We start from the raw sequence: 12,802 nt of genomic DNA, 5'->3' as shown, positions 1-12,802 counted from the left end.
AATCCATAAAATCTGAATAAAAGTTAAATTCCACCACTTCAAGGAAAAAAACAGGTAAAATTTTAATTTAAAATAGACATTCAAAAATATAGCATATAATCTGCCGAGCGTTTAATATTTACAAAGTTTGCAAAAGCTCTAATAGGTTTATGATAAAATTAAATTTCCGAGTGCGGATCATTATTATTATTATAATAGCAACATGATTATGGCTCCTGACTGCCAGACTGCCAGGAATTAAACATTTTCGGGTGTACATGGGATTGTTTACTAAAGGCAAAATACTGTATACAAGAGAGTTGAATAGTGTTTCTTGATACTAGTCACGCTCGAAATTATTCAATATTATGGTTTTTGATAAATTACAAGATATGTTATTGAATTCTGGATCAACCATCGATTAAAAATGATTAAAATTAATAAACAAAGGTGTGCTTGAAGGGTAGGATATCATTGCCAAGTAGTTAGGTTTAGTGTTGAACTTTTACAACACCGATAAAAAAAAAAAAAAAAGTTGCACACAAAAAGATTTCACATAATAGTTAATTCAAAGTGAATTAGTATGATAAAGTGTTACTTTAAATAAAGTTGTGAACTGCTCGAAAACGTGTTATGAAAGTCGAGCGAATATAATATTAAGTAGGACCTTGCCCTTTAAAAAACCCGAAGAAAAACCTTAAACATGAAAGCTTTATTATTTACGATTTCAATATTTGGAATTCGTTTATAAACTAACTTCTTATACGCTTTTTGATGATCTTTGAAACAAACCTCGAATTATATTTCCACTGCACTCTGACACTAAAATATCGAGTGAAGTTTTCAAAGATGCATTCTCGTGTTCATTATTTGCTGACTCCAAAAACCATCGGTCAAAACGTTGGTGGCAAAACCATTTTAAATCAGAACGTCATGTGTGAGACGCGTTTCTTCCAGTAGAATTGTTAACTTGCGCGAGCTTATTTTTCCTGCGCACGAATTGATCGAACGCGGTATCATGTACAATGCGGAGTCACAACACGAGACACCGCACAAAGAAAAATACATTTACTAACTTAGTCATCAGTGATGTAACGGGGGGGGGGGGGGCAAGTGTCCCCTGACCGAGCCCCCGCTCCCAATCACCACCGGTGCCCCATTTCGAAATCTGGTCTTTCAGGATTGTAAATTACCAGAGTAAAACTGTTACAGTCCAAAATGCTTTTGATGTGATAATTTTGATGTTTCCAACAATGATGAAGAGAGAGGGCTTGTTCCAGGCATGTACCGGGCGTAGAGCATGCGTGTTGGCTTCCCGTCGCGTGTGAGAAGAATGTGTACCTCCCCAACACCAATAACTGAACTGCGCATGCACTATAATATAATAATGATAAAAACAAAGTCACCAACACTCACGAGTGAACTGCGGTAACACTTATGATCAAAACGCATGAGATGACTAGTTTTCCTAGTTTTGTTGTGAAACAAATCTCAACTGAACTGGTTGTCTGTTTACTGCCTTGATCAATCTGGTAGTAAGTACACAAAGCGTGATGTACGTTAAATAAATCAGTAGGGATGATTCACAATGTAGGGATGGTTCCGCTTAAAAACAAATTATAGGCGCCCTACTACACACCCGCAAAAACCCAAACTTGTGCCCATTTTCTAATCAGATGTAGGCCAACCTAACTCATATAAACTTTTTGACATGAAAACAATTATTGTCTGTTGAAAAAGGAAAAAAATATAGGGCTATCGTATGTACACAACAACCGCAGCCGGGTACGAACAAGAAGATTCCACCTGCAACAATTGAGTAAATTTGAAGATTTCAAAATGTTGTTCAAATGGATGATTGAAAAATAAATAAATTAAAACATTTTGTTTGCAGATGACCACACTTTATTTTTACAACATTGGACCCCACAAGAGCAACTAGGAGTGCTTGCTGTTTGATAAGTTCGAAATAAAGAAAATGAGCCTTGCATATTATTTACCCGATGTTTTTGTGTGACGCGCATTTCTCTGTTTACACCGTGAGCCGAATTTTCATTGTGCATTCTTTTATTGAGAAATACTCGTAATTTTGCCCTTTGAGCTTCTTGCCACTGAACCACAATGATGAATTTGTAAAGAGGGTTCCTCCATGATAATAAAGGCCATTTAAATTACACATGTAGCAGTTATTATACCACCAACCTCCCTTTCCGAAGATGGCACAGTTGAGCTCATCGCCTGCTTCCTTGTCTGCCTCAAAGCGTTGGTCGTTGTCGTTGTCTTTCGTAGAAAAGAGCATACCATTGTTCAAGAATCGGGAGTTGAGCCCTAGAGTATACATAAGGGCATCACCTGCTGTACTCTCAACATTGTACAAGTCGACATGGAGCTGAAATTGTTCTCCTGTAACCCTGAAATCTCCATAAACAGCCCAAACTTCTGCAGCCTTCCAATCCAATATATCAACACGCAGCTGCCACATTGGGCCGGACTCAGTCAAGATGCGTAAGTTAGTATTGCCAAGCCAGAACTCCCCATCCAAGTTGCCGAAACCATTGCCGTAGTCGGCCCAGTCGCGATAAAAGTCAACACTGCCGTCTTGACGCCTCTGGATGACGATCCAGCCTCCGCCATCAGTCTCCATGTCGCAGTACACTTACAAACCATCAGCAAACCGGGCAGGAAATATTGTAAAGACACCACTCACTTTCTGACCCGCCTCAAGAAGCTCCTGGCAGCTGCTGTAACGAGGCATAGGGGAGACGGTTGTATCAGGGTGTGCATGGGACAGGAGAGGTGTGTCCATATTGCCATCGTAGTACACACTACCAAAGTGTGTAATCAAGTTATCAGGAAACTGGGCAGTGGTGGCATTATTCAGCTCACAAAGGTGATGAATTTCATCATAATTTACCGATTTACAGTTGGGATAATCAGCATGGCAGTTACGAACACAGTGGATACGAGAACTGACGCTTTGCTTACGGTATGAAGACGCCACGAGTGCCCGGTTTTCCACAGCTTTAAATATTTGCATACGGTTACCGCAGTAATGCCCATACGAATAATAACATGCAACCACCAGAAAAAGGCAAGAAAACAAGTGTTTCGCCATCTCAGCGTTAACTGCTGTTCTTTCTAACTGCGTCAGCAATTTTCTCTGTTACCAAAAGCAAATGTTCGCGACACATTGCTTTCTGTGCTAAAAATGAATACTAACATTGATGACACGCGACTTTTTTTCCAAATCAAAGCGAGGAGACGATTGGTCGAGTGCAGCCACGTGTTCGAACCTACTGTCATCCTTGTCCTTTTCTACCGTAAGTTAAATCCTCCTCAACCAGCGGCCTTCGACGAAGATATTAATACTTAAATTTAAAGCTGCAACACGAATAGACTGAAAGTAATCTACACGGTCACAGCAAATGCTCATCATTTGAACAGAGCATGTGAGCTTAGACCGTTACTGCACTAGCCTCAAATACTAGGGAGTTTAAAGACACTGGTCACTTTTGGTAATTGTCAAAGATTAGTCTTCACAGTTGGTGTATCTTAACATATGCATAAAATAACAAACCTGTGAAAAATTGAGCTCAATCGGTCGTCGAAGTTGTGAGATATTAATGACAGAAAAAACACAATTGTCACACAAAGTTGTGTGCTTACAGAGGCTTGATTCCGAGACCTCCAATTCTAAATCTGAGGTCTCGAAATCAAACACCTGGAATATACTTCTTTCTCGAAAACTACGTTTCTTCAGTGGGAGCCGTTTCTAACAATGTTTTATACTATCAACAGCTCCCCTTTACTCGTTACCAAGAAAGGTTTTATGCTAATAATTATTTAAATCTTACTTGGTAACGAGTGTTATGGAGGAAATCAAGCAAAATGAAAACACACAACTTCGTGCGCCAAGGGTGTTTTTTTTCTCTTTCATTATTATCTCTCAACTTCGACGACCAATATTGAGCTCAAATTTTCACAGGTTTGTTATTTTATGCATATGTTGAGATACACCAAGTGAGAAGACTGGCCATTGACACATTACCAATAGTGTCCAGTGTCTTTAAATGTTTATAGTGCATGGACGCACAGATTGTTCTATTAAATTTAAGAAATAATTATCCGAGGTATCTCAGGTGGCTCTTACCTTAAGATTACAATGGCTCTGTTGTTGGCTCGCCTGATAGCTATAAACCCTTTTGTAATGCCTGTCCTAATTTCTATTGTCATTGGTTCATGGGCTTGTTCGTTCTTTAAATAGGAGTTTTTTTAAATAGGGTGTTTTCTTGATTCTGATTCTATGAAATAAAAACAACCAAGTTATTCGCCTGGTTGTGTCTTTTATTTTTTTCTGTGAATAATTTACTATAGTCCTAGGTCAGGGCGACTAGTTTAGTTTACTACTCGACTAGTTGCGACTTCAACATTAGTCGCGTCTTTTTGTTACTTCCCAGATGCATTGAGGCATACTGATGGCCGGTTGTGTTTCGTGAAGTAATATGTTGTTTAGATCGTCGTAAGCGACACATTCAGTCTACCAAGCAGGTAGTGGCGACTATATTTTAGTAGTCGTGGAGGAACTTACGATTACACGAGTAGTTGAAAACCGGTAGTCGCGACTCGAACAGTCGCACCAGTCACCCAGACTTGTATACATTTACCTTGACGGCTGTCAACAAAATGAAGGAAATGTCAATGTCCCAATGCTTTGCGTGCAAAGACAGTTTCCTTCATAATTGAGTCACTTCTTCATTGGAACACAATGCACTGTTCGACTTTTCATTTATAAATTTAAGGTTACAGATGGTACAAAAGATTTAACTGCTTCAAATAAGAAGCTTTACGTAAGCATGGATCCCCTTCCGCCTCTCGAATAGGAGACTTTCCAACACTGGGTGGCAGCAGACATACCGGGTAAATTTCCATTGTTTACGTAGTTCTGAACATGCGCATAATTCTGAGAACAATGGATTTACCCGGTAAGTCTGCTGCCCTCTATCGTCCCAGAAAGTCTCCCATTGTGGTCAACCCCAACGGAGGCTTTATATTTGGCCTTAAAGGCACTGGACACTATTGGTAATTACTCAAGAATAATTTTAACCACACAAACACACTTGGTAACGAGCAATGGAGGGCTGTTGATAGCATGAAGGCCGGTTTATAGTCGGTCGCGCGATGGTCGTGCGATGGTCGTGCGATGGAAATCTTGCGCGCGATCCTAAGACTGAGGCTTAAAAACTGTGTCTTTTCATGATTGCGCGTCAAGATTTCCATCGCGCGACCATCGCGCGACCGACTATAAACCGGCCTTAACACATTGTGAGAAACAGCGCCCTCTCTGATATAATGTAGTTTTTGAGAAAGAAGTAATTTCTCACTAAATTATTTGAATTTATTGAGAGACTTTAGATGAGGTCTCGAACTCAAGGCATCTGAAACGAACAACTTGTGTGACTAGGGTGCTTTTTCTTCCATTATTCTCTCGCAATTTCGATGACCAGTTGAGACCAATAATTTCCAAGGTTTGTTATTGCATGATTGTATGGATATGTAAAACACATTTAAGCTGAAACTGCGAACAGTCCGAATACATAAAGAACAAAAAATGGAGTCGAATTCCGCGTTGCAATGCAACACTCGACTACGATGCTTTTAAGTATAAATTGTACTCATTGACGAGCTGTAATTGGTTGTTTTTATGATCAGATTATTCATAATCGAAATTTGCCAATTGATATGAGTCGATTTGGCGTAATGTGTGCATCTTAGTTTTTAATTTGTGATAAATATTAAAAATCTAATTGTTTTCCTAATCTTAGTTTGAATAATTCACAAACAGTAAGATATAAAAAACAAGTGATGCATCAATTCTTTCTACTAAAGACAAAATTGCAACGCAATGAAAAAAATTGCTTCGCCAAAAAAACAATAAGATGCCCCCAAAATATGATTGAAAAAGAGACGCAAACAAAGCGGCACAACCAAAATACGGGTAAAAACAAATAATAATAGATGCGACTGGAAACAAATTGTACGTTTAGAGGTGGCACATTATGGAACAACAGAAAGACCCGTGGTTTCATTTTAGAACCGGACGTACTTTTATTGCGCAACTTTTTATATAAACGTAACTACCAGAAAACCAGCACACTGCATACGAATGTAAAGAGGCACTCGATCCCTTTTGAAAATACGGACCATTAGGATTACATTGATTACAGTTATTATACCACCAACCTCCGCGAAAGAGTATCCCACAATTCAGCTCGTTGCCATATTTAACATCAGGTTGTGTACGGCGGTCATTGTCGTGGTCTTTGGTAGTAAACAGCATTCCTACGGGCGAAAAGCGGCCTCCGTTTTGCATCTTAGATGATATGTTGCCTGCTGAACTTTCCGTGTTGTACGATCCAACATAGAGCTGATACTGATCCCCTGTAACACTGAACTCACCATACTCGAACCAAGCGTCTTGAAACTTCCAGTCGGTCATATCAAGACGAAGTTGCCATGTTCTTTCGTCATATTCAGTCAGGTTGCGTAGGATATCGTTGCCAAGCCAGAATTCACCACTCAGATTACCAAACCCGTCACGATAGTCGGCCCAGTCGCGATAAAAGTCAACACTGCCGTCTTGACGCCTCTGAATGACGATCCAGCCTCCGCCGTCAGTCTCCATGTCGCAGTACACTTGCAAACCATCAACAAGCCGGGCAGGAAATATTGTAAAGACACCACTCACTTTCTGACCCGCCTCAAGAAGCTCCTGGCAGCTGCTGTAACGAGGCATAGAGGAGACGGTTGTATCGGGGTGTGCATGGGACAGGAGAGGTGTGTCCATATTGCCATCGTAGTACACACTACCAAAGTGTGTAATCAAGTTATCAGGAAACTGGGCAATGGTGGCATTATTCAGCTCACAAAGGTGATGAATTTCATCATAATTTACCGATTTACAGTTAGGATAATCAGCATGGCAGTTACGAACACAGTGGAAACGAGAACTGACGCTTTGCATACGGTATGAAGACGCCACAAGTGCCCGGTTTTCCGCAGCTTTAAATATATGCATCGAGGGAGGGATATCACAGTAAGCTCCCGATGAAACACCAAACAGTGCTACAAGGAAACTGAACTCTGCCAACGTTGCCATTATTATTGTATGCTGTCGGAACACCGGTGTTATCATTCGTATTAAAGCAATTGTTTTCTCTGTCATCAAATAATGGCAGCCTTTGTGCAGTTTTGACGCCTTTTGCGCTGATGGTGATTATAAGTGTTCTATTTATAAAGACACAGAAAATATCACAGCGACCAGGGTTTTACGATCCACGAAAACACGGGAGAAAGCATTCTAATTGATTAAATCAAGTCACGTGTTCAGCTCCCTGTTGAGTAACTGTACCGCAAGTCCACGTCCTTCGATGCAATCTTTACTTGGTTTCAATTTAAACGCAAAGGTTGGCACAATATGACTTTCATTGCACTCCCAAGGTATAACAAATTTCATGCTCCATTGTGAGCGGCACGTATTCGTTGAAATCATTTACCGAACCAGCGTGGAAATGCACCTCGAGGCTGTGTTTATTAAAGCCAATAGAAATAGCAACTTAATTGTCAATCGTTTTCCACACACAAAGCTGACCCAGAAATTAAACGTAAGAGGCTTATTCGACGTAAATGATTGTTTGCAGTGTCAGGTGGTGACAGCTTCAACGATTTTGATATATTTTTGTAATCAATTTTTTTTTGGCCGTGACATTGATCCCCACTCACTGTAGGCCTAAATGAAGAGGTAATTAATAAAATTTACGTGTAGAAGTTTTTAGCTTCATTGGAAAACTACAATACCTCAGCAAGCGTATTTTTCAGGGAAGCTTGCTACTAGCATTATCTTGAAACTGTGTCAGTTTAATGTGAATCTGTAAACTTTGTGTTGTTTAAAATGTACCCAAACCCTTAAAGACACTGGACACCTTTTGTAATTGACGAAGACCAGTCTTCTTAACATAGGCACAAAATAACAAACCTGTGAAAATTTGAACTCAATTGTCGTCGATAAGACGTCGAAGTTGCGAGATAAAAATGGAAGAAAAAACACCCTTGTCACACGAAGTTGCATGCTTTCAGATGCTTGATTTCGAAACCTCAAAATCTAATTCTGAGGTCTCGATTCAAATTCAAATATTTTAGTAGAAAATTTCTTCTTTCTCGAAAACTACTTTTCAGAATTTGTTATACTATCAACAGCTCTCCATTGATCGTTAACAAGTGCGTTGTTATACTAACAATTATTTTGAGTAAATACCAATTGTGTCCATTGCCTTTAAAGACACTGGACACTATTGGTAATTGTCAAAGACCAGTCTTCTGACTAGGTGCATCTCAACATATGCATAAAATAACAAACCTGTGAAAATTTGAGCTCAATCGGTCATCGAAGTTGCGAGATATTATAATGAAAGAAAAAACACCATTGTCACACGACGTTGCTTGATTTCGAGACCTCAAATTCTAAACCTGAGGTCTCGAAATCAAATTCCTGGAAAATTACTTCTTTCTCGAAAACTACGTTACTTCAGAGGGAGCCGTTGTTCACAATGTTTTATACTATCAACCTCTCTTCATTACTCGTTACCAAGTGAGGTTTTATGCTCATAATTATTTTGAGTAATTACCAAATATAGTGTCCACTGCCTTTAAAAGAACACGTTGCCTTTGGATCGGTCGAGTTGGTCTTTGGAAAGCGTTCTGTAACCGTTTGTAATAAAATGCATACAAATTATGGATAGAAAGATGTTGTAAAAGTAGGATACAATGATCTACCACCTCAAATATGCCTCGAAATTGCGTGGTTTTCTTTTTATCTCGTCGACTAACACGGTCGGCCATTTATGGGAGTCAATTTTTTGACTCCCATAAATGGCCGACCGTGTTAGTTTGGACGTAAAAGGAAAACCACGCAATTTCGAGCGATACTTGTGTGGATCACTATATTCTACTTTTACAACATCTTTCTAACCATATGCATTTCATAACAAACGGTTTCAAACGCTTTTTATAGACCAACTCATCCGATCCGAGGCAACGTGTTCCTCTAACTTAAATGGAAATGGCACCAAAACATTTTTAATACCCTTCTCATGTGCCTTTCGGAAAAAAAAAAAATCGTAAAAAAAACACTTTCGTCATTACTCATGTAACGTCATATACTTATGGAGCGGCAGCGTTGAAGCAGCACGGAGGTATAACAAGCAAACTCCCGTACATAGACCTTATCGCAAATACCAATGCGCAAGCGCAGACTGTTGAATGAGCTGCATTGTGGGATAGATATGGATCAAATTTGGATACCAGCTAGACCACAATGCACCTAATTCACAGTTTTACGCGCGCACCCCGGTATTTACGAAAAGGTCAATGTCATTGTCATTTTGACACAAGCCGTCAACGGCAAGTGATGGTAGTTTTTCAAAACCTTAAGATTCGGGCGTAATATTTTCTGATCGATAGTTATGAAAAAATTAGAATCGACAAAAAACACATATTTATTAATCAAGTTTAAATGTCATTCCCGTAAGCACTTTGATAAAACTTGCGTCCGTTAAAAAGAAAAAGACATTGTTATTGACAAATGTAGGACATGGGTATGACGTACAGAGTAAAAACCCATTTTGAAATCGGCTCTACAAATGGTATTAAACACATAAACATAAAATGTTCAAACAATAATAATAGTTATCAACGTCCCTAGAGAGGTTCTTTGATGTTTTGAGATCAAATGTTTCTGTTAGAGTCGTTTGCAAGCCTATGATCATCTCTTTTCGGACGGGAACATTAATTGAACCATCATGTTAATTCTGACGCAGAAACGCACCGCGGTGACAGCTTAAAAAAGCACGCTGATAAAGGCAGGTGGGCCGTTTAAAAAGAGAAATACTGTCGACAAGCTAAAAAAATATGGGTATGACGGTTCACTTGGCGATTACAGAAAGATAGAATTTGAAATAAGCTGTACCGTGTCCCTTCACAAAACCAAAATTGAAGGGCTTAATACGGTTCACACCAGTACAGAAAACATCACAATATTTAACTTTCAAATAACAATCAAGCCAACTTCACATGAAGTAGTTACGGGGACTGTATGCTTCATTTGATAACAATAATCACACTTACACTAAATAATAATTCTAAAAAATATGGTTTACAAAAGATCGCGCTTCAAGAGGTCCTTTGGACAGTCCTTTGTACATTTCGGGTTGCTGTCATTACATGTGACCTTCGCTGTCTTGATAAATGGAAAGGCATTAATTCGTGAAGGGGTTTCGGTAATTACCCACGTCAATAATAAACGCCATTTTAAATCAATGATTGCGCAAATTTTGAGGTAAATGTGAAGTGTGTTAAGACCCGTGTACATGAACCTAGTTCAGGGGCAATGCACCACTCGAGTAATAAAAAATCAGTGAGCTTGCAGTCATTGACGAACTCACAATTTGTATGATAGCATTTGTTATATACAGTTTATAAAAAATGGCTTTGCCTCACGTTAGGCCGAACTGGTCGTAAAGGCAGCGTTGTTTGCCGAGCTATATGGTCCCGAAAATATCAACAATTATTTTGACGCACCCACCAACCCCAATTTCGACTGTTAAATATTAAATGGCTTCATCATCCATACACTAACTAACAATAGTAAAGCCTGAAATGAAACCAGATAATTATTTTAGATCAAAAAAATTCGGTCTCAAAAAATTCAAAAATGGTCTCAAAAAATTCGTCTGGTTTTCAATTACTTTTCCCATTTTAAACAAACAGCTTTGTCGTTAACCAGGAATACAACTGACGATTTTGGCCAATGTTTTATTTTTTCCTTCTTTTTATAAAATTTTTTAAATTTTATATTCGTCTTTATACATGTAATTGTTTTAAATGAAAACTGAATTACGATTCTTAGTTATTTGTTTTGACCAACCCAACCACAATTCCAAGTAGCAGTGGTTATAAATAGGTAACATTTTTTTTTATATACTATAGCTGTATGGCTCAATAGTACACAATCGCTTTGTTTTTTTTTGTAATTCGTGTGATTTCAAGCATGCCATTGGTTTGAGGGTACCGCGACCCACTCAATAGTGTTTTCTGTTTTCATTTTAGAACCAGACGTACTTTTATTGCGCATGTTTTGATAGAAAAGCGGTCAAAACCAGTATGGCACATTGCGGATGATTCTCCTCCACAGTTCACTTCTTAATGTTAATGACGATGAAATTATTAAGATGTGTGTAAATTTCATCACCATCATAATATTCAAAAACTAACGAGTAATAAAAGCGATTATTAGTTAATGGCCTAAGCAATTAATCAGAATGATCATTTCATGCAAGGTAATAGCCTTCACAAACTATCACCACACAAATTACTGGCTCTTAACGAGGGCGCATATTGTTCCCTAGTGACTTATCACTTCTGAAACTGATGCTATCCAATAAAACAACGAAAGGTTAATATGTACCTGGTGATGTGCGAGTAATTCATATAACCTTCCAAGAGAATTAGGGCACAGCAAAGAAAAGTGAAAAAACAAAAGCAAAACCATCATTTATATTTACAAAAAGTAATTTATTGTATGATCAAACAACATGATTAAAGGGAACTTAAGGCCACCATTAAAAGAAATAAATAAATAAATAAAAAATTGGAAAGGCCCTCGTCCTCTTTTTTTTTTAAATGGCCCGGTCGATCAATTTTTTTTTTTTAATACAACATTTTCAACAAAATTCGAGTCGTACAGAACTTTTTTCATTATCGAATTTTGTTTCACTGTCCACCTCCAAAAAGGGGATGAGTTAATATGGAGAGAAAAGTCCAATGACAATCAACTCGCAGTAAAAAAAACAGCGCAATCTGCAGAGACGGGTTAGAGAAATTGCTTTCTGTGCTAAAAATGAATACGAATATTAATGACACACGACCTCTTCTTCCAAATCAATGCGAGGAGACGATTGGTCGAGTGCAGCCACGTGTTAAAACCTACTGTCATCCTTGTCCTCTTCTACCGGTAGTTAAATCCTCCTCAACCAGCGTCCTTCGACGAAGATATTTATACTTAAATTTAAAGCTGCAACACGAACATACTGAAGGTATTCTACACGCTCAAAGTATCGCTCATTATTTGGACGGTGCATGTGAGCTTAGATTGTTACTGGCCTCAAATACTAGGGCGGTTAAAGACACTGGACACTATTGGCAATTGTCAAAGACTAGTCTTCACAGTTGGTGTATCTTAACATATGCATAAAATAACAAACCTGTGAAACTTTTAGCTCAATCGGCCTTTTTTTATTAAAGCCATTTGACACTGGTAAGCGCAAACAGTATTGTCTAAAGGCCCACACTTCGTGTATCACAACTGATATAAAAAATAACGAACCTGTGAAAATTTAGACTCAATCGGTCATCAGAGTCGGGAGAAAATAACGGGGAAAACCCACCCTTGTTTCCGCACGTTTCGCCGTGTCATAACATGTGTTTAAAATAAATCCGTAATTCTCGACAACGAGAGTTGATAATTGTTTAATGTTTTCTCGAAAAGTAAAGCATTTCATGGAATAATATTTCAAGAGAAGTCTTTCACCATTACCTTCTGTAAACCCTGTAAGTTATTTGTAAATCTGTGAACTTTTATTTTGTTTTTCTGTACCGAAAGTGTATAACGGCTTTAAAGGCAATATAAACAACGCTATTTTCGGTAAACTACACAAAACTGACCCACAAATTAAACGTAAGAGGCTTATTCTTGGTGATGACAGATTAGTTA

At 38.5% G+C, this 12,802-nt stretch overlaps 1 pseudogene; it reads right to left on the bottom strand.

Annotated features, from left to right (window-relative positions):
• Nucleotides 1-1,503: 1,503 nt before the first annotated feature.
• Nucleotides 1,504-7,135, bottom strand: LOC117290175 (annotated as a pseudogene).
• Between the last annotated feature and the right edge of the window lie 5,667 nt (nt 7,136-12,802).

Source organism: Asterias rubens, chromosome 5 (assembly GCF_902459465.1).
Source record: "Asterias rubens chromosome 5, eAstRub1.3, whole genome shotgun sequence".
NCBI classification, from domain to species: domain Eukaryota; kingdom Metazoa; phylum Echinodermata; class Asteroidea; order Forcipulatida; family Asteriidae; genus Asterias; species Asterias rubens.
This window is presented reverse-complemented; position numbering and strand designations above follow the sequence as displayed.